The sequence below is a fragment of the Protopterus annectens genome, chromosome 1.part0 (assembly GCF_019279795.1).
Source record: "Protopterus annectens isolate FY-2018-M chromosome 1.part0, PAN1.0, whole genome shotgun sequence".
In the NCBI taxonomy this organism is placed as follows: Eukaryota; Metazoa; Chordata; order Ceratodontiformes; family Protopteridae; genus Protopterus; species Protopterus annectens.
In genome coordinates, this window is record NC_056725.1 from 1,608,407,899 (window position 1) to 1,608,427,192 (window position 19,294).

The window sequence follows — 19,294 nt, forward strand, 5'->3', positions numbered from 1 at the left end:
CAGTAGTATTCACTTTCATTATTGTTAGGCATGACCTTTATGATTTTTTATGTATGACCTGAATTTGTCATTTTATTTTGCAAACTTAAATTTAATAGTAACACAAGCTTTAGCATAGCTATCATTAGACCTGTTTTACAAAACAAATAATTACATTTTGAATGGCAATCACAATCTCTCTCTCTCTCTCTCTCTCTATATATATATATATATATATATATATCACATTCACCTTTCATATAGGAGACTGTGGGTTCTATTCCCATTCCAGATAAGATGGATTGCTGGCAGTATGACACTGGAGGTTGCTGCACTTGAGAGTGTGGTGTCCTCTAATACCTTGGCCAGATTTCCCATAGTACTACAAATATGACCTCAGGTCTACCCCCTGAAATGAGGCTACAAACCTACTGAGACTGACCCAATCAAGAAAGGATAAATAAATAAATAAATAAAATGACAATAAAGATAAAGGCAGCTACACTCCTGCAGGCAAATGCTGTGCTGAAAAAAGCGCCAAATGTAAAACACAAAATTTACAAAAAAAATAAATTATTTAATTTCATGCATAAATTAATTAGTAAGACCTTGCAAAAACATATCACAGCGCTTAAATAATAAAGCGTTCAGATGTTAGCAGCGCTGCCATTCACTAATCAAATAAACAGTTCAATAATTAAATTAACAACAGCCTATCATAAATATGTCTAATTCACTAATCCTTTATATATATATATATATATATATATATATATATATATATATATATATATATATATATATATATATACACATAAATGTATAACTTACTATCTAAAAAGTTTTTATCTACAACACTGAGAAAAAATGCCTCACATATCTATTGGATAATATTCAAATAATGAGGGTTGAACATCGAAACAAAATATTCAAAAATTTGAAGTCTATCTATATGTATTACATATAAAAAACTATTTGTTGTTATTAACAAATATCTAGGTACCAATAGCCAAAAATATATAACATTATAGAAGTCAGAAATCAAATTATAGTTTCTGACTTCACTTACATCAAATAAAATAATCATTTAAAATAATCATTTCTTTTAAATGTTATGACAGTTTTCTGTGGTAAATGAGGAACAGGTTTTAGAAATGATTACTTTATTTGATGTAAGTATGGTCAGAAACTATAATTTGATTTCTGACTTCTATAATGTTATATATTTTTGGATATTGGTACCTAGATATTTGTTAATAACCTAACAAATAGTTTTTTATATGTAATACATATAGATAGACTTCGAATTTTTGAATATTTTGTTTCGATGTTCAACAATCATTATTTGAATATTATCCAATAGATATGGGAGGCATTTTTTTCTCAGTGTTGTAGATAAAAACTTTTTAGATAGTAAGTTATGCATTTATGTGTATATATATATATATATATATATATATATATATATATATATATATAAAGGATTAGTGAATTAGACATATTTATGATAGGCTATTATTAATTTAATTATTGAACTGTTTATTTGATTAGTGAATGGCAGCGCTGCTAAGATCTGAACGCTTTATTATTTAAGTGCTGTGATACGTTTTTGCGAGGTCTTACTAATTAATTTATGCATGAAATTAAATAATTTATTATTTTTTGTAAATGACCATGTATAGTAGAATGGTTTTAGATCATTTAAGCACAAATTCGTTAATGAATTTTTGCATTTTATATATATATTTTACCATTCATATTATTTAATGGTATATTTGCTTAAGGAAGGGTATTGTCGCTGATATTCGAATGTTTTTTGCTCAGCGCTGTAATATGTTCATGTGGTGACCTTTCGAAGCAGGCTTGATAACTAATTTATATGATAGCTCAACTAGGTATGAGACTATATAATGTATTATTTCTTGAAAGTGATTATACATTTGAGTTTATATATATAACTTTTTATTAGAAAAATTTCAGGGTTATTGTATGAGATCTGGAATAGTTATGATTGTTTTAACTTAGTTATAAAGGTAGCGTCATTGAAGGAAATGACGTAATTATGTGATATTGTTTTGATTGGTAACAATGTTTTTAAATGCATTCTAGTACTCAGTCCGTTGTGGTCTGATGACGCAATTTTGTGAAAGCGCTTACCGACTGAGTGCACAATAAATTCATTTTAGTGGTTTATAGACTCGGAGGCTGTTCTTTAACTAGATACGTGTTTTGGATTATACTACTTTGGAATACAATGGATTTTTCGCATGGTTGCTGTTGCTGGACTTCTTATTTTGTGTTTTAAATAAATAAATAAATATTTACTAAACAATATGAAAAGTCGATTATCTTTGTATTTTTATTGAATATGTAAAGTGCTTCAAATTAATTTTTATAAATTGTCAAGTTGTAAGAAAAATGTATGCTTAACAGAAGGACAATGCTTCCACACTATATTAGTAAAATTTCAGAAAAAACTGAGCAAATATTAAAGAAAATTTACTGAACTATTTTTGCAAATGGGACACATTACAAAATTTGAAATATGGAGTGACTCATCTAACAAAAGGCTTCAGTTTGCATACCACTTTGTGTTCTGTCCGATATACAGTTACTTAAAATAGTCAGGTTTATTTTAAATATACATATACAGAAAACAGTTCACTATACAGAAGTTATGATTTAATTAACATAAAAAAAACACCAACAGCTGTATTTCTTTTATTTTACAATGAAAGCAAATAGATGTCAGTTATGTCCAGTACATTTAACACAGAGTCTCTGATATAACATGTTCTCCCTAATAGTCACTAATATATTACTTCTAACTCCACAATTCTTATGACCATATATATATATATATATATATATATATATATATATAGTTTTCAAAACAATAAAACTGAAATTATGATTTGCCATATCTGCAGTGACATGCTTTGCAAAGTTTTTGTCTGGGTATTTATTTTCAGTATTCCTTAAATTCTCTCCCAAGTCTCCTTTAAAACATACTGCTAAGTATTCATCTCTGTTTACCACAATTTTCCTCTGGCTACTGCACAGAAAGAGTACATCCCTTAAAAGCTCCCACATGTGCTCTATAAAACATTTTGTTAAACACATTTGTCTATTTTATGCTCCTTTCCTCTAGACATTGTACAAAAATAAATCATTTAAACAGCAGAAAGACAGTATATGATCACAAATATCAATATTTTGTGTCCTCACTTATCCTTAAATAATACAAAATGTGGTTTGTGTATCATTTAGTATCTGACATCAAATGTGAACTGCATCTAAAAACCAAATCATAAAAAATTCCATCAGTATTTAGGGATGTGGAGTGGAACAGTAAGGCCTGTCAACATAACATGCAGGCTAGCTTATACACATTATTTGATCAAAGTAGCTTTACTTTAATATGCTTATTTACTCCCTGGTACTTAAAGCAAACAAGTATATAATTTACAGATTTAGTCTGGTATAGGGATACATTCCCTAAGATCTGTGAACAAGAATTACCATTTGAAGTGCTATATTTATGCAATAAATGCATATCAATAATAATATCAGTATGCATACCAAAACAGCACTGTGGCATTGTGGATATGATACATTGTCAGCATGGCATGCATTCAAACTGAAAATTTTAAATTGTGAATTGTGGAACTGTATACCGCATGACATCGAAATCTTGCTTAATATTCAAGCAAGATTGTCAGCAACAAATAGACACACATATGCACACACACACTACACACACAGACATACATACATATATATATATATATATATATATATATATATATATATATATATATATATATATATATATATATATATATATATATATATATATATATGTATATATATACACATGTACATATGGGTCTACCTGATAACACCAAATCACATTTCATCGAGACAATTGCATCGAAACTGCAGAAGAGCAAAACTCCATATCATCAAACCACACTTCCATGAACTGAAGAGACTTCCTATTCATCGGTAGCAACAGTAGTGAAGGGAAAGGAGATTCGGTAAATGTACAGTTCACTGAGCAGCTCTGTGGTAGATGTGAGCATGCTGTGTGTGTGCCCTTTTCGTGTGTGTGTGTGTGTGTGTGTGTGTGTGTGTGTGCCCTTTTCGTGTGTGTGTGCCCTTTTCTACAATATAGTGTGATCTCGGAGTTGATATATTTAATTTGCAGGGGGTGAGGGGTGTGTGTCCCCCTGCTAAAATATAAGATGGGATAGCGTAGGTTTCTGGTGTTTTGAGGGGGGGTATGTTGTAGGTAGAGTTTGTGTATTTTTTTTGTTTTAGTCCAGGGGTGTGTTTGCAGAAGTGTGGTTCAATGATATGGAGTTTCATTCTTCTGTAGTTTCGATGCATTCGTCTCCATTCAGCGTTCTGGGAATTTGATGTTAGAAGATAGACCCATATATCCATATATATAAATATATATATATATATATATATATATATATATATATATATATATATATATATATGTGTGTGTGTGTGTGTGTGTGTGTGTGTGTGTGTGTGTGTGTGGGGGGGGGTCTACTTTGTTGTGTTGAATCTAATTTCACTGAATTTCATTTCATCCCAACCACATCACTGAAAATACAAGCTACTGAAAACTCATTTCACTGAATTTGATTTCACTGTACTAAACTTAGTATATATGGCACTGTGTAGAGTACTGTAAGGCAAATAAAAGTATATGCCCTTTTCCTCACTGTAGTCCAATCCTGGAGTTAGTACAGATATATATATATATATATATATATATATATATATATATATATATATATATATATATATATCTATATATTTTTTTTTTTGGGGGGATGTGTGGGGGGCATAGCCCCCCACCTTGTTTGTTTTATATTGTATTTTACTAAAAACTTCAAAACAATACATTTTAAACAATACACATGCATAGTTGCAACACCAATGACTAACTCACTCAAGAAGATAATATGTACTCAAACTAAGTGGGAGGCTACACCCCCCCATACCCCCATTCTGGGGGGCTGTGCCTCACAACCCCCCTAACTATATATACTAACTCCAGGATTGCACTACAGTGGGGAAAAGGACGTTTACCTTTTACTTACTTTACAGTACTCTACACAGTGCCATATATACTAACTGCAGTTCAGTGAAATTAGTTTTCAGTAATTTGAGTTTTCAGTGAAGTGGTCGCGGTGAAATGAAATGCGGTGAAAAAGATTCAACGAAACAAAGTAGACCCATACATATATATATATATATATATATATATATATATATATATATATATATTTATATATATATAGGTTTACTATCATTTATATATATGTGTTCTTTTGTCTGCATGTATGATTTGGCAAAATTTTATGCCGGATGCCCTTCCTGACACAACCCTCCCCATTTACCCGGGCTTGGGGAGGGCACAAAGAAATGCACTGGCTTGTGCATCCCCAGTGGCTGCGTGCTTGGTGTGACATCTGGAAAGAGGAAGGAGGACAAGGAGACCTGGTGGTGGAATGAAGCAGTACAGGAGAGTATACAGAGGAATAGGTTGGCGAAGAAGAAGTAGGATTGTCAGAGAGATGAAGAAAGTAGAAAAGAGTATAAGAAGATGAGGTGCATGGCAAAGAGAGAGAGGTGGCAAAGACTAAGGATAAGACGTATGATGAGTTGTATAACAGGTTGGACACTAAGGAGGGAGAAAAGGACCTGTACTGATTGGCTAGACAGAGGGACCGAGCTAGTAAAGATGTGCAGCAGGTAAGGGTGATAAAGGATAATGAGGGAAACATACTCACAAGTGAGGAGAGTGTGTTGAGCAGATGGAAAGAGTACTTTGTGGGGCTAATGAATGGAAAGAATGAGAGGGAGAGAAGGTTGGATGATGTGCGGATAGTGAATCATGAAGTGCAGTGGATTAGCAAGGAGGAAGTAAGGATAGCTATGAAGAGGATGGAGAACAGAAAGGCTGTTGGTCCAGATGACATACCTGTGGAAGCATGGAGGTGTTTAGGTGAAATGGCAGTGGAGTTTTTAACTAGATTGTTTAATGAAATCTTGGAAAGTGAGAGGATGCCTGAGGAATGGAAAAAAAGAGTTTTCGTACCGATTAAGAATAAGGGTGATGTGCAGAGCTGTAGTAACTACAGAGGAATTAAACTGATCAGTCACAGCATGAAGTTATGGGAAAGAGTAGTGGAAGCTAGGTTAAGAAGGGAGGTGATGATTAGTGATCTGCAGTATGGTTTTATGCCAGGAAAGAGCACTACAGATGCGATGTTTGCTTTGAGAGTGTTGATGGAGAAGTATATAGAATGGCAGAAGGAGTTGCATTGTGTCTTTGAGGAGTTAGAGAAAGCATATGACAGGGTGCCTAGAGAGGAGTTGTGGTATTGTATGAGGTAGTTGGGAGTGTCAGAGAAGTATGTAAGAGGGTAGTGTGACAGCAGTGAGGTCTGCGGTGGGAGTGACGGATGCATTTAAGGTGGAGGTGGGATTACATCAAGGTTCAGCTCTGAGCCCTTTCTTATTTGTAATGGTGATGGACAGGTTGACAAACGAGATCAGACAGGAGTCCCCGTGGACTATGATATTTGCAGATGACACTGTGATCTGTAGTGAGAGTAGGAAACAGGTGGGGGAGACCCTGAAGAGGTGGAGATATGCTCTAGAGAGAAGAGGAATGAAGGTCAGCAGGACTAAGGCAGAATATATGTGTGCGAATGAGAGGGAGGATCGAGGAATGGTGAGGATGCAGGGAGTAGAGGTGGTGAAGGTGGATGAGTTTAAGTACTTGGGATCAACAGTTCAGAGTAATGGTGAGTGTGGAAGAGAGGTGAAGAAGAGAGTACAGGCAGGGTGGAGTGGGTGGAGTAGTAGTACTAGTAGCATTCTTCTCCTGTACGAAACTACTTTTTTCCCTTCTCTCTGCTTATTTTTTCCTCTGCATACTAAGACTGACCCTTACTTCCTAATCACTGGTTACTCTCTCACTCATATCATAGTTATATCGTTTTCTACTTGGAATTCCTCTGTCACTATCTCTCTTCTGTCTGTCATATAACCCTACAAAACACATTCCTCTCTTTATTTAGCGACCTCCCCATCTTCCTTTTTTTTAGACTATACCAGTGGCTAAACATCAGTATGGACCTCACCTGCACCCTGCCCAAAGTGAAACAAGCCACCTCAACCAAGCCACGAATGGTCCACTGTAATTCTGCTGCTGTTAATGTATGTTAAAAATTATCATGTATTACTGCAATGTACCTGTGTCTGTCAAGCAGCAACCATGCCACAGAACCTACACTCCAGCTGTCCTCCTACCCCACATCATACTTACTCATCAAGTCAGTTCAAAACCCAACATTCAACTATACACACAATATTACTCAAATACACTATATTATGTACCTTGCTCACTACAGCATACTGGTACACATCCTATCAAAACCAACAAGTATCCATCATCCACTCCCCCATCAAATCACTCACAACCCTCTCCATACCCCACTAACCAACTATATTATCTCACCTCACCTATACAACAACTCTAATATTGAATTCTTCTCAATCAAATATGTTCATTCTAACACAACTCCTAGCTTATTGCACAGTCACAAAACTAACTATCAAATTTACCCACTTATTTCTAGTTAATGCAGCCTAGATTAAACAGAGTGGAGACATACACCTGAATCCAGGCTTTATAAACACACAGCAAATCCCCCACACATCTAACATCCTGTCCTCCCCTAACATCACTCATCTCACACACACAAACACACACCTCCTTATCTTGAACATGAACCTAAGAAGCTTGCTCAACAAAACTACTGAATTTCATGCAACCCTCACCTAATATTCTCTAGATATAACTATATTAAAAGAAACCTGCCTTAAACCACACATACAAGCCACTGAAATACTAACCCCTGGGTATAACATCCACAGGCTTGATAGGACTCATGAATGGGGCAGTGGCATAGCCATGATTTACAAAGATAATATCAAACTGGACCACTTAGTAACCAACTACCCAAAACCTAAGAATTCTGAAATCTCTGTCTCCCACCTCCAAATCAACTGCAACAAACATATCATTTTCATAGCAGTTTATATAACCCCTGGTAACAACCCAGCCTCTGTTGAAGACCTCCTTTATTGCTGTGCTTCAACATATACTCAGGAAACTATAATAATGGGGGACTCCTAGATTGGTCAACCTGCAACTCTGTCAATCCATCCAATTTTATTAACCTCCATGGTTTCTGTCAAATTATACAATTAAACCTTCCCTCTGCTGTCAATATGGTTGTCTTCCTGACAGCCTAAGTAATCACTGACCCAGGTACCTGATTAGACAACATATTTGTCCTCCTAAAAATATAGTCAACAAATACATATGGAACAAACAAATATTTTCATCCTAAGTCTTTAAAACCCTTCTGCAAAAATGTGACTGGTCCCCTCTTAAACATTTCCACTTTGACTCAGCAGTTCAATATTCTAATGATACATTTATCAACATTCTAAATAACCTAGCCCCCCCCCCCGAAGAAAAATTCATATTAAACCAAGCATATACCATGGCTCATTAAAGAGACCAAGAAGCTACTTAAACTAAGAGACAGAGCCTGACACCATTATCATGAGACCAAAATAAAACATCTCTTCTCAACTATCAACAAATGCATAACCTAGCCAAAAAGTAAATTAAACATGACAAAAAATTGCCTCCCAATGTAACTCCCACTTTGTAAATTCTATCCTATCCCATATAAAAAAAAATCCTACCCCTCTATCCTTACCTACACAGACAACAGATAACCTCAAATCCTTCTCAATTAAACCTATACAAACTAGCACCATAAAGAAACTACTTTTCAGACTAAAGCACTCATCTTTCTCTGCAGACCAGCTTTCCAAAGAATTTCTCAAAATAGCATCAGATGCAATTTCCTTCCATATTTCTATCCTAATCAACTGGTCTATTACTGAGGAATATATACCAAAGCTCTGGAAAATATCTCATATAACATCTGTACACAAAGGGGGGCACATCCACTAATTTCAATAACTATAGGCCAATAGCTATTCTTCTCCCCCCATTGCAAAGATTCTTAAAAAATGGATCCATACACAACTACTTGACTATCTACTACACAACAACCTTCTATCTGCATCCCAGCATGGTTTTAGGCTAAAGCATAGCACCACTACTGCTCTGGTTAGCTTTACTTATATAACAAACAGTCTTAGGAATTCCAGCCTTCACATCTCCTCTACCTTTCTTGACATGTCAAAATCTATTGATACAGTTTCCCATCAGAAACTACTCAATGAGCTTCACTCATTAAACTTTTTCCAGCCCTCCCCCTCCTGGTTTCTTAGCTATTAATCTAACTGTCAACAGGCAGTCAAGTGGCATAATGAACTCTCTTCCCTTTTACCTGTCCCTGTCAGCCTCCCTCAAGGATCCATACTTGGTCCACTGCTTTTCATTATTTTCACCAATAAACTCTCCTCAGCCAGTCAATATGCAATCATTGTTCAATAAGCAACCGACTCCTTTCTTATTTGTTCAGCTCCTTCCATACCGGCACCCCTTCAAACAACCCAAAAAACTTTCAGTGACATTAAAAATTGCCTAGCTGACTCACAGCTTGTTCTCAATCCTAATAAAACTAAGCTCATGCTCATCACTAATAACAAAACATAGGATCACCCTCCACTCTTTATCATCTGTTCCTCCAATAAAACTATAATAGAACTAGTTCAACACATCAAGCTCCTAGGTGTTACCATTGATAGCAGCCATAGATTTGACAAGTACCTAACCCTAACTATCATGAAGGTACACTCCAAGCTTGGCTCACTCTAGACAGCCAAGCCCTTCCCAGCTGACTCCACCAGAATTGCCATATCCAGGATGCATCTAATTTCTACCCTGCTATATGCTTTACCATTATTCACCAACCTCATTAAAACTGATCTAAACAAACTTGAATCCTGTTATAACAAGTTAGCAAGATTTGCTTCAAACTTCCCATATAGATCTCACCATTGCACTGCACTGCATCAACTAAAATGACTTGAACTTCCCAGTCTTCTTATCTTTAACCAACTACATTTTACTCACACCATCTTCCACCACTCAGACAAGTGTCCTGCTCTAAAACACCTCATCCAGCCCTATTCCAGCTGTAGATCCCTAAGATTTTACAACAAAATCCTACCATAAATAACCACATCCAACAACAGCTATGGTGATTCTCTATTCTCAAATCAAGTATCTAAATCATGGGCTTCCATATCCCAAACAATATTCAATAACACCAGCATTTACAGATTCAAACAATTTCTAAAGCAACACCTTATCAACAACTGGCTTTGTGGTTGTACAAAGGCAGGCTAAAAATTGCCTACTTAGCACTAACACTTCCACACTAGGTCTCTCTCTCTTCAACTGTATCGCTATCCTACTTCATCTGATCCCACCCCTTCCTTTTTCCTCTCTCTTCAACTGTATCTCTATCCTAATTCATCTAGTCTCTCACCCTCTTCCTTTTACTGTTTTTGTACATATGCTATATGCTGTAACACTTTCAGTACCCCCCCTTAACATCTAATATGCTTACTAGTGTATATCTATCATGAGAACTCTATGCTAAATCTAACACTAAGTCTAATACTTCCACACTAGACCTCTGCCTCCTATTCTATCTCTATCCTACTTCACCCAATTCCCCCTCTTATTTACCTCTTAGGTCTATAGATATTTCTTCTGTGCTCTCCCTTCTCTTTACTAATGTTCTCTTCTTTCCTTCACAAGTTGCATGTCATCCAACTTATCAATTAATCTGTTATAGGTATTGCTAGTCTTTTTTCTACTCTGAGACATTTATGTATCAAGTAGGTTTTTATTATTTATGAGTAGTATTTATTAATTAATCATCTAACATATTCTTGTATTGGTAAGTAATGCAACCTTTTTCTCTCCTCTATGATAATCCTCCATTTGAAAAATGCATTCCTGTTAAAAAACGCATGTATAAATTCTTTTCAGCTTTTCTCCCTGGGACTCCACTGAAAATGGGTCATTGGCCCAGTCAGACATTCCTGGTAAACAAATGTAAAATAAATAAATAAATAAATAAATAAATAGACAAAATCATTTATACATAGTTTTCCACACAAGCATCCTCAACTGAAAAAACATCCCATTACATATAAAGCTAAAATTAAGGAGGATTTCAAAAAGAAACACAATGTTCCTTTAGAGAAATAATTTGGTGGAAGGTGTGTACCTGAAAGGAACTTAGCTGCCCAGCCTTTATGGAAGGCCAGCCAGCTATCAGCTCCACAAAGCCCTCAAACTGAAAACATTTTGGAGGCAAGAAAGCTCTGAAACTTTCTGTTCACCAACTGCCTTCTATATGGAGCTATGCTAGAGCTCTGTAAAGTGAGAAAGTGTGGAAGGTGCACTTAAGTTTTAAAAAGCTGGCTTGTTGGTCATATCCACAGCAAGATGGTGATCCAATGTTGAGCATCTTTTTAGCAGCCTTATTGCCTCATTTCTAAACACATTTGAAGGAAATGATTTAGTATATCCAAGCCATTTGAGCTGCCCTGTCATTCTTCTCTGTCTGTTATAGGCTTACATTTAGCAACTCTTTCATATTTTATTTGTTTATACTTCAAGTTATTCACTTCATGATCCTTTTTGAAAACGGTATTAATAAAATTATTATGCTTTCAAAGACAGATCATCAGTAGTATGTCAATCCATTGCTGCTAGTAGACCTAAAACCTCTGCCAGACTTTGAGATGTACATTATTATAATGAACATTACTGTTACTCTGACACTTCTCTGTCACTCTCTACACTGATTGCTTTTATTGCTTCAACAACTGAAATCTTTTGTCAAAATTCATTAACAAATTTACTTGCACTGGACCCATGGACTCTTTTTCGAATAAAAGAAACCACCTTCTAAAAAAATAAACTTTAATAATAAAGATTAAGTGCTTTCATCCGTATTACTTGGACTTCTTCAGAATGAAACAATTCGAAACCAGTCAAAGCATATATAACAAAACCAATTAAATAATTAAAAGAATTAAAACCAATCAATTAAAAAGGCTAGTCTGACTAAATGGAAATTTATTTAAGACACAGAGTAAACACAATTATGAATGCTTTAAAAATAACAATACAAATATATTAAGAAAGATATTAAAATTTAAAAACATTTCACTTATAAGGATTAGACCTCATTTTTAAGACAGAGTATACATTTATATAGTCATTGATACCAGGGGGTGGTTAGCATGTAACTTGATTTGCCATTTTATTTCTCTTACTTCTAAAAAAGTTTTAAAGTCACCATCTCTGTGGTTAATTCTTACATGTCCAAACTTGAAGGTAGAGCATGTGGGACTACTGGAAAGGCATTTAAATAAAGCATTGTTGCCATTTCACCTACTTATTTGGCAAAAATGCTCATAAGTCGTGTACTTTAATGCTCTTTCAGTTTTACCAATGTAGAAAACCAGCAATCTCAACATTTAGCTAAATAAACTATTCCTTTACTTTGAATATTCCCTCTGATGAACGTTACTTTAAATATTTTGTTCTCAAGATGTAAAGAATGAATTTCTAAAATGTGGGGGCACTGTTTACAGGAACCACACTTATAAGTCCCTGTACTGCTATCAGTTCTCGTTACCTTATCATTTTTACCATTTTTAAAAACTGCTTAAAATTTTGTGATGTCTTATAAACAAAAAGAGGGGAAGAACCTAGGATTTCATAGATGTCAGGTTTACTTTCAAGTAAACTCCATTTGTTTAAAAAAATATTTCTGATGTCTTTGGCCTGGGATCAATTTTCTAAAATTAATGATCTCTCAAAAGAATTAGGGTAGTGATTGGCATTGATGGATGACAACCCAGTGCATAAAAGAGGTTTATATTTAATGCCCCATTGTGACAATACATATTCTTTTATTTCATACACCATAGTTTTTGGTTAACCCCTCAATTAAAGCATTTTAGCAATTGTCTCTAATTCTACCTTAACGTCCCCAAAATCAGAGGTCATTTTGGCTGCCCTAATCAATTGGCCGTTAACAATGCTTTTTTCTAGCAAAATGGATGGCAACTGGAATATTCTAAGTAAGAGTTATTGAAGGTAAGCTTTCAATATATTTTAGACTTAAAATCATTTTCCTGAATTAAAAAATAGGTGTGTCTAAATAATTTATAATTTCTGCACTGTAATTACAAGTAAACTTTAAAAATTCAGTTGATTTATTAACATAAATTAAAAAAAAATCATAAATTTCATGCATAGACCCAATATTCATCAGAAGGAATTGTCAAACTAAAGGCGTGGTTTATTTAGTTAAATGTTTGGACTGCCTGGCTTTAGCATTGGTAAAACTGAAAGAGCATTAAATTATAGGATTTATGAGCATTTTTACCAACAAGTATGTGAAATGGCAGCAATGCTTTATTTAAACACCTTTCCAGTAGTCCCACATGTTCTACCTTCAAGTTTGGACTGCTGGAACACACAAGAATTAAACACAAAGGTAGTGACTTTAAAACTTTTATAGAAGCAAGAGAAACAAAATGGCAAATCAAATTACATGCTAACCACCTCCCTGGTGTCAATGACCATATAAATTTATACCGTCTTAAAAATGGGGTCTAATAATTATAAATAAAATCTTTTAAAATTTTAATATCTTTCTTAATATATTTGTATTGCTATTTTAAAAGCATTCATAATTGTGTTTATGCTGTCTTAAATAATTTTTTCGTTTAGTCAGGCTAGCCTTTTAAATTGATTGGTTTTAATTGTTTTAATTGTTTAATTGGTTTTGCTATTTATGTTTTGACTGGTTTCAAATTGTTTGGTTCAGAAGAAGTCCAAGTAATACGGATAAAAGCACTTAATATTTATTATTAAAGTTTATTTTTTTAGAAGGTGGTTTGTTTTATTAGAAAGAGAAGTCTGTGGGTCCAGTGCAAGTGTTTATTATTCTTTGCTCATATCTTTATCACATCCTGCCAACTATTTTTGATTATTTGTTATTAACAAATTTATCCAAGCCTTCCAACTGTAGTCAAATTTTAATCCCTATTCTGTTTTCTTTACTGGGATTGTGTATTTCTTGCAATATATGCAGTTGAACTCCCTCCACACCTTGGGAATTTATTTCTAAACATGTTACAAAGTAATCCTTTTTGTTATGTTTGCTGATCTCTTTGGAACTTCATATTAGGTGTTATTGTGCTGTACCAATGTCAGTGACTTGTTATGTAGAGTCTTTCTATCTTGCCTGCAAACAGCATGAACACCATAGGATATCAGTTTTAGCCTTTTTCCAACTATCTTGGCTTCAGTTTATGAACACCCTTGCATGCCCTTACACAGTTTTTGTCACACTTGTCTTTCTGATTCTGATGGATTTTTTTCTGAAGTCCTTTACTTTGTGTTGACTTTGTAGGCATCAGTAATGCAATGTAAGTGGTTGCTTTTCTTTTTTCTAGCCTCCTATTATTTCTCAGTATTTCGCTCAAAGTTTCAGTATATCTTTGTAATTTTGACCAACATTCTTATCCTAGTGCCTCTGAGACATTTTCAGATTGTACTGCATAAAGTCTTTTTGCTTTAGCGGTACCAACAAACAACTTATTTATATACTGATATCCCACAGCAAGAAAATTCCAAAACAACTAATTTTTGTATTTTCAACATACGTGGTTTCATTTACAAATGTAGGAGACTGTTCTTCCAAACTGAATAAAGAAGGTCAAGGCATCCATTGATCCTTAAAGCCACACCTACTACACAAAACTTGATTTAAAATTGTGCAGTCCCTTCTCTGTACTTCATATTGTATTATTACTTGCCTCAATTTTTCATAACCTTTACTTTCCAAAGTATCCTCACTCATTTCTCAGTGATGGCTATTAATCTGGCTCACATTTTATCTTAGTGCATTGCTTATTCTTAAATATTTATTGTAACTCTAACAATAGTTGTATTGGTCTTTTCAAATCCATGCCTTTTGATAAAGGTTATGTTTTTGTCTCTTAGTAGCCTACCATTTGCCTGATAACTCCTTATTCTAGATTTTTTTACTCATATAAGAGAATCACATAACTCATAAGGTTTACTTGGTTCTGCTGTTCAAGGTGGTGACATAAATCATCAGTAGCCACTGTTGGTCTATCATTTGTTGTAAAATGCAAATTGGGAATAAATGAAAAACTTTTTCAAGATCTACAATAAATCATGGATTTCTCTTTAAGTGCTGCTACTCTGTCTTTCTAGTATTACTGTTGCTCATGTTAAGTCTGTTTTCAATGTGCAACTGTTTTGTTTAGCAAATGGCCATCAGTGTTTGTGCTATAGACTTTCAAAGCAGTGTTAGTACCATAAGAGATAGCATAGTTTTCTTTGGTGAATAAGTCTTTGGGTTCTAATCCCACAACATGTAGATGGACTGCTGATACTGCGCCTGAGTGTGTTGTCCTTTGGATGAGATGCTAAACTAAGGTCCCATCTGTCTGTGTTAATGATAGGTGCTGTGAGATCTTTTACATCTACCCAATCCATCAAAAAGAGTAGGAGGAAGTTCTCCAATTCCCTCTCCAAATTTCCCCTATTAGTATAAATCACCAAGGGTCTCTCTTGAAAAGATATTACTAGCCTAGTAGCACTAGCCTGGTCCAAAAACAGATATTTAAATTAGAAGTTTTAAATTAAGTCCATATCTCTGCCTTCATTCCAAAAGTAAAGAAGAAAACAGGATGCACACTGACAGTTTTAAGATGTGTTTATGGTAACTGGGGAGAAAGAGTAATGGGACATCAGAATGGATGTAGGGAAAGACCCCTATTGTAGAAGGAAGTTGTGGTCCACAAAAATCACAAAAATTGATAGGCCAAAAAAGAGCCATAAAGATAATAGAGTGGACTACTGAGGATGAGAAAGAAATTATGCATTGTTACCATTATGCAAGAAGACCAGAATTTCCAGACAGAAAATACACAAAAAGATTAAGAGAAAAATTAAAGGGAAAAATACTTGCACAAGAAAAACTGTCAGAAGCTTCAAATTAAACTGTGTGTTAATTAATACAACACATTTATGAAGAACATTATATAAACCAAGAAATATTGGTTCATTTGTAAAAAGAAGTGACTGAAGAAGTGTGGAAATATAACAAACAAAATCTAGAGATTTTTGAAAGGCAGAAAAAGAGAAATATGGACATGGTAAATAAAGAGAGATCTGATCAGTAAATAAAATGAAAAATGGAACGAGTCCCGCAAGTAAGGAGAAAAAAGAAGAGCAGAAACATTTGAAGAAGAAATATGGACATGAGATAGAAAAAGAGATTTAATATGGTGAAATATTTATGCAAAGAAGAAAAGAAAAGTAATCAATACAAAAAGAGCAGCACCAAAGATATTCGAAGAAAAATACAGGGAAAGGCATCAGGATATTGACAATTTTACAATACAGAAATAAGAAAACAAACAGGAAAAGTAGAAAAGAGGATTAGTAATGGAAAAGGTAAAGAAACAGAAACTGAGGTTATGGATTACCTGCTGAGTGAAGGATTTAGTGTGGAAAATCTAATTCTGGTAACATCACAGCAGGATAGAGCAATGGATCCCCAGATTAAAGAGAAACCAGTGGAATGCAAAGCATCTGATCAGTTGCCATGGGATCATAGGAATTTACTAGGCTATTGGCCCTGAGGCCCTTACAAGCCTAGCCAAGAATTTAGCCCATGTTACAACAAGTCAGCACCCTATGCCACTGGCCAGCAGGGGCACAAGTGGAATCCCAGGGGTGTATTTTCTGTTCCCCATCCAGTTTTCCAGGTTGCACTTAAACAGGTTTAATGAAGTACTCTGCTTTACATGGAGAGGGAGTCTATTCCATAAAAGGGAAAGTCCCTGGGACACAAATCTGTCCTGCCAACAAGTCCTATTAATGTCATAGACCAAGTTGAGATCACACGTGTGGGTTACTGGAGTGGAGCTTGACTTGCTGATATGCAGCAGTCCCATCAGGGCAGAGTCTGAGATTGCTTTGTATGCCAGACACAGGTCACCTCTGAGGAGTCTGTAGGAGACTGAGTAGAGAGAGAGAGGGCTTTTAGCCTATCTGTGTAGGGCAGATGTTTGAGGCTCTGGATTTTTCAGGTGAGGAACCTCTGTTGTCTCTCCAGCTGCTGCATGTGCTTTGTGAGGTACATTCTGAAAGGGGCATTGTACTCAATAATGGGTCTTATAAGGGAAGAATACAGGGATGTTATCACCACCTTGTCCCTAGATGAGATATCCTTACTAATGAGGTGGACTATGTAGAAAGCTTTCCATGGAGGCAATATCATGGTCAAAAGTCAGTCTGCTATCAACCTGAGTGCTGAAATCCCTCATGACTGATTGCATGCTTAGTACCTTATTAACAATGTGATAATTTGCAGGGACATCACTCTCCCCAAACGGGATGATGACGCATTTTTTGGCATACAGTTTGAGGCCATGTTTCTGGCACCAGTCATTTGTTTGGGTGAGACCCTCTTGGAGGATGTCTGACTCCACATCACTAGGGGAATTGATGACAGCACCCAGCTTGCAGTCATTTGCAAACATGGCCAGCCATAGCCCAATAGATTTGGCCTGAACCTCCAAGATGTATATCCCAAACAGCAGAGGCCTGAAGATCGGTCCCTATGATACACCACTTTTTACAGGTCTACTTCTTGAGGTGGCTTCCCTTATTTTGACTAGGTGGGTTCTATCAGTGAGCTAGTTTGCTACCCATCTGGTAAAATATGCATTGATGCCTAGTTGAGAGAGTTTATCTATTATACCTGAGTGGGGAATAGTATCGAAGGCTTTGGCCAGGTCAAGGTAGGCAGTTTACACTGTCTTCCCCCTCATCTATGACCTTGGTGACTGCCTCAAAGAAGCTGACCAAATTTAATAGGCATGACGTCCCTTGACAAAACCAAGCTGTGTGGGATCAAGGGTCTGGAGGTTAACAATGTCCTTGTTAATGAGGTCCATGATAATCCACTCCATGGCCTTGCAGATCAGGCTAGTTAGGCTGATGAGTCAATAATTTCCTGGATCAGTGGACACTTGATCTTTGTGCAAAGGGATGACAGTAGCTGTCCTCCACTCAGCTTGGATGTAGCCAGTACTCAGGCTTTGAATGAATAGGATGCCTAATGGTGCTGCAGGTTCCTGCCCAAGTTCATGTAGGATGCTGCCTGAGATGTTATCAGATCCTATAGAGGCTGTATTTTTTGCCTTTGAGAGGTCAGTGATAACTTTCTTCCTAGAGATAAGGGGAGGGGGCAGGTACTGGGGAAGTCCTGTTTTACTGATGGGGGGACAGAGGAGTGATGTTTTCACTTAACCTGTCTGCCAGCAGGCTGGCTATATCTACAGCATTTGTGTATGTGGTGACCTTGACCACCAGTTCTGAGCAGATCTGGGTGCTCCCCTTGAGAAGATATTTTGGAGCCTTCTATAAGAAACCAGTACAAAAGCTCAGTTGGAGTTGCACAGCAAGGGAAGTAACAGCAAACTGTGGCAACTCTGACTCAGTCAATGTTGTGGAGTGATGGGCCAGTGAGTTCCCATATGAAAGACTAACTAATGACACAGGATGAAACAAAAGAGAATGTGTCACAGGAAGATGTTCTGGATTTTTCTATAGAGTGCTCACAGGAAATGGAGAACAAAAGAATGTGCCCATAGTTTAGAAGAAAATGATCTAAGAAAAGAGTTGCTTGATTTAATAGAGATGGACAGAAATATTAGGATCAATGAAAGAAAAAAAAACACAAAGTTAGAAGTTTGATAAAACAAATGAACACATTAAGTAGGACTGTTGATGGAGAGTCACACAATATAACAGAAGTAAACAGGATAAATTACTGTGCAGCTAAATTAATAACAGATAAAGTCTTACGACAAAAGCACAGGGTAGTAAGGGAATGGAAAGTGAGAAATTTAATGCTATCATGGAAGTATTGACTAGAGAAAACTATAAAGGAATTAAGACAAGAAGTGCCACTGTTAAAAGAGGGGAAAAGGTCAACAAAAACACTCAGAAAGATCGACATGACAAAAGCAATGCACAGTATCAGAATAGAGCAGGATCTATCATGTACAATCACAAATAATAAACTAAAAATATCAGCACAGGCAGAAAAACTTAGAAGATATGCAGACAAATATAAAGGAAAAG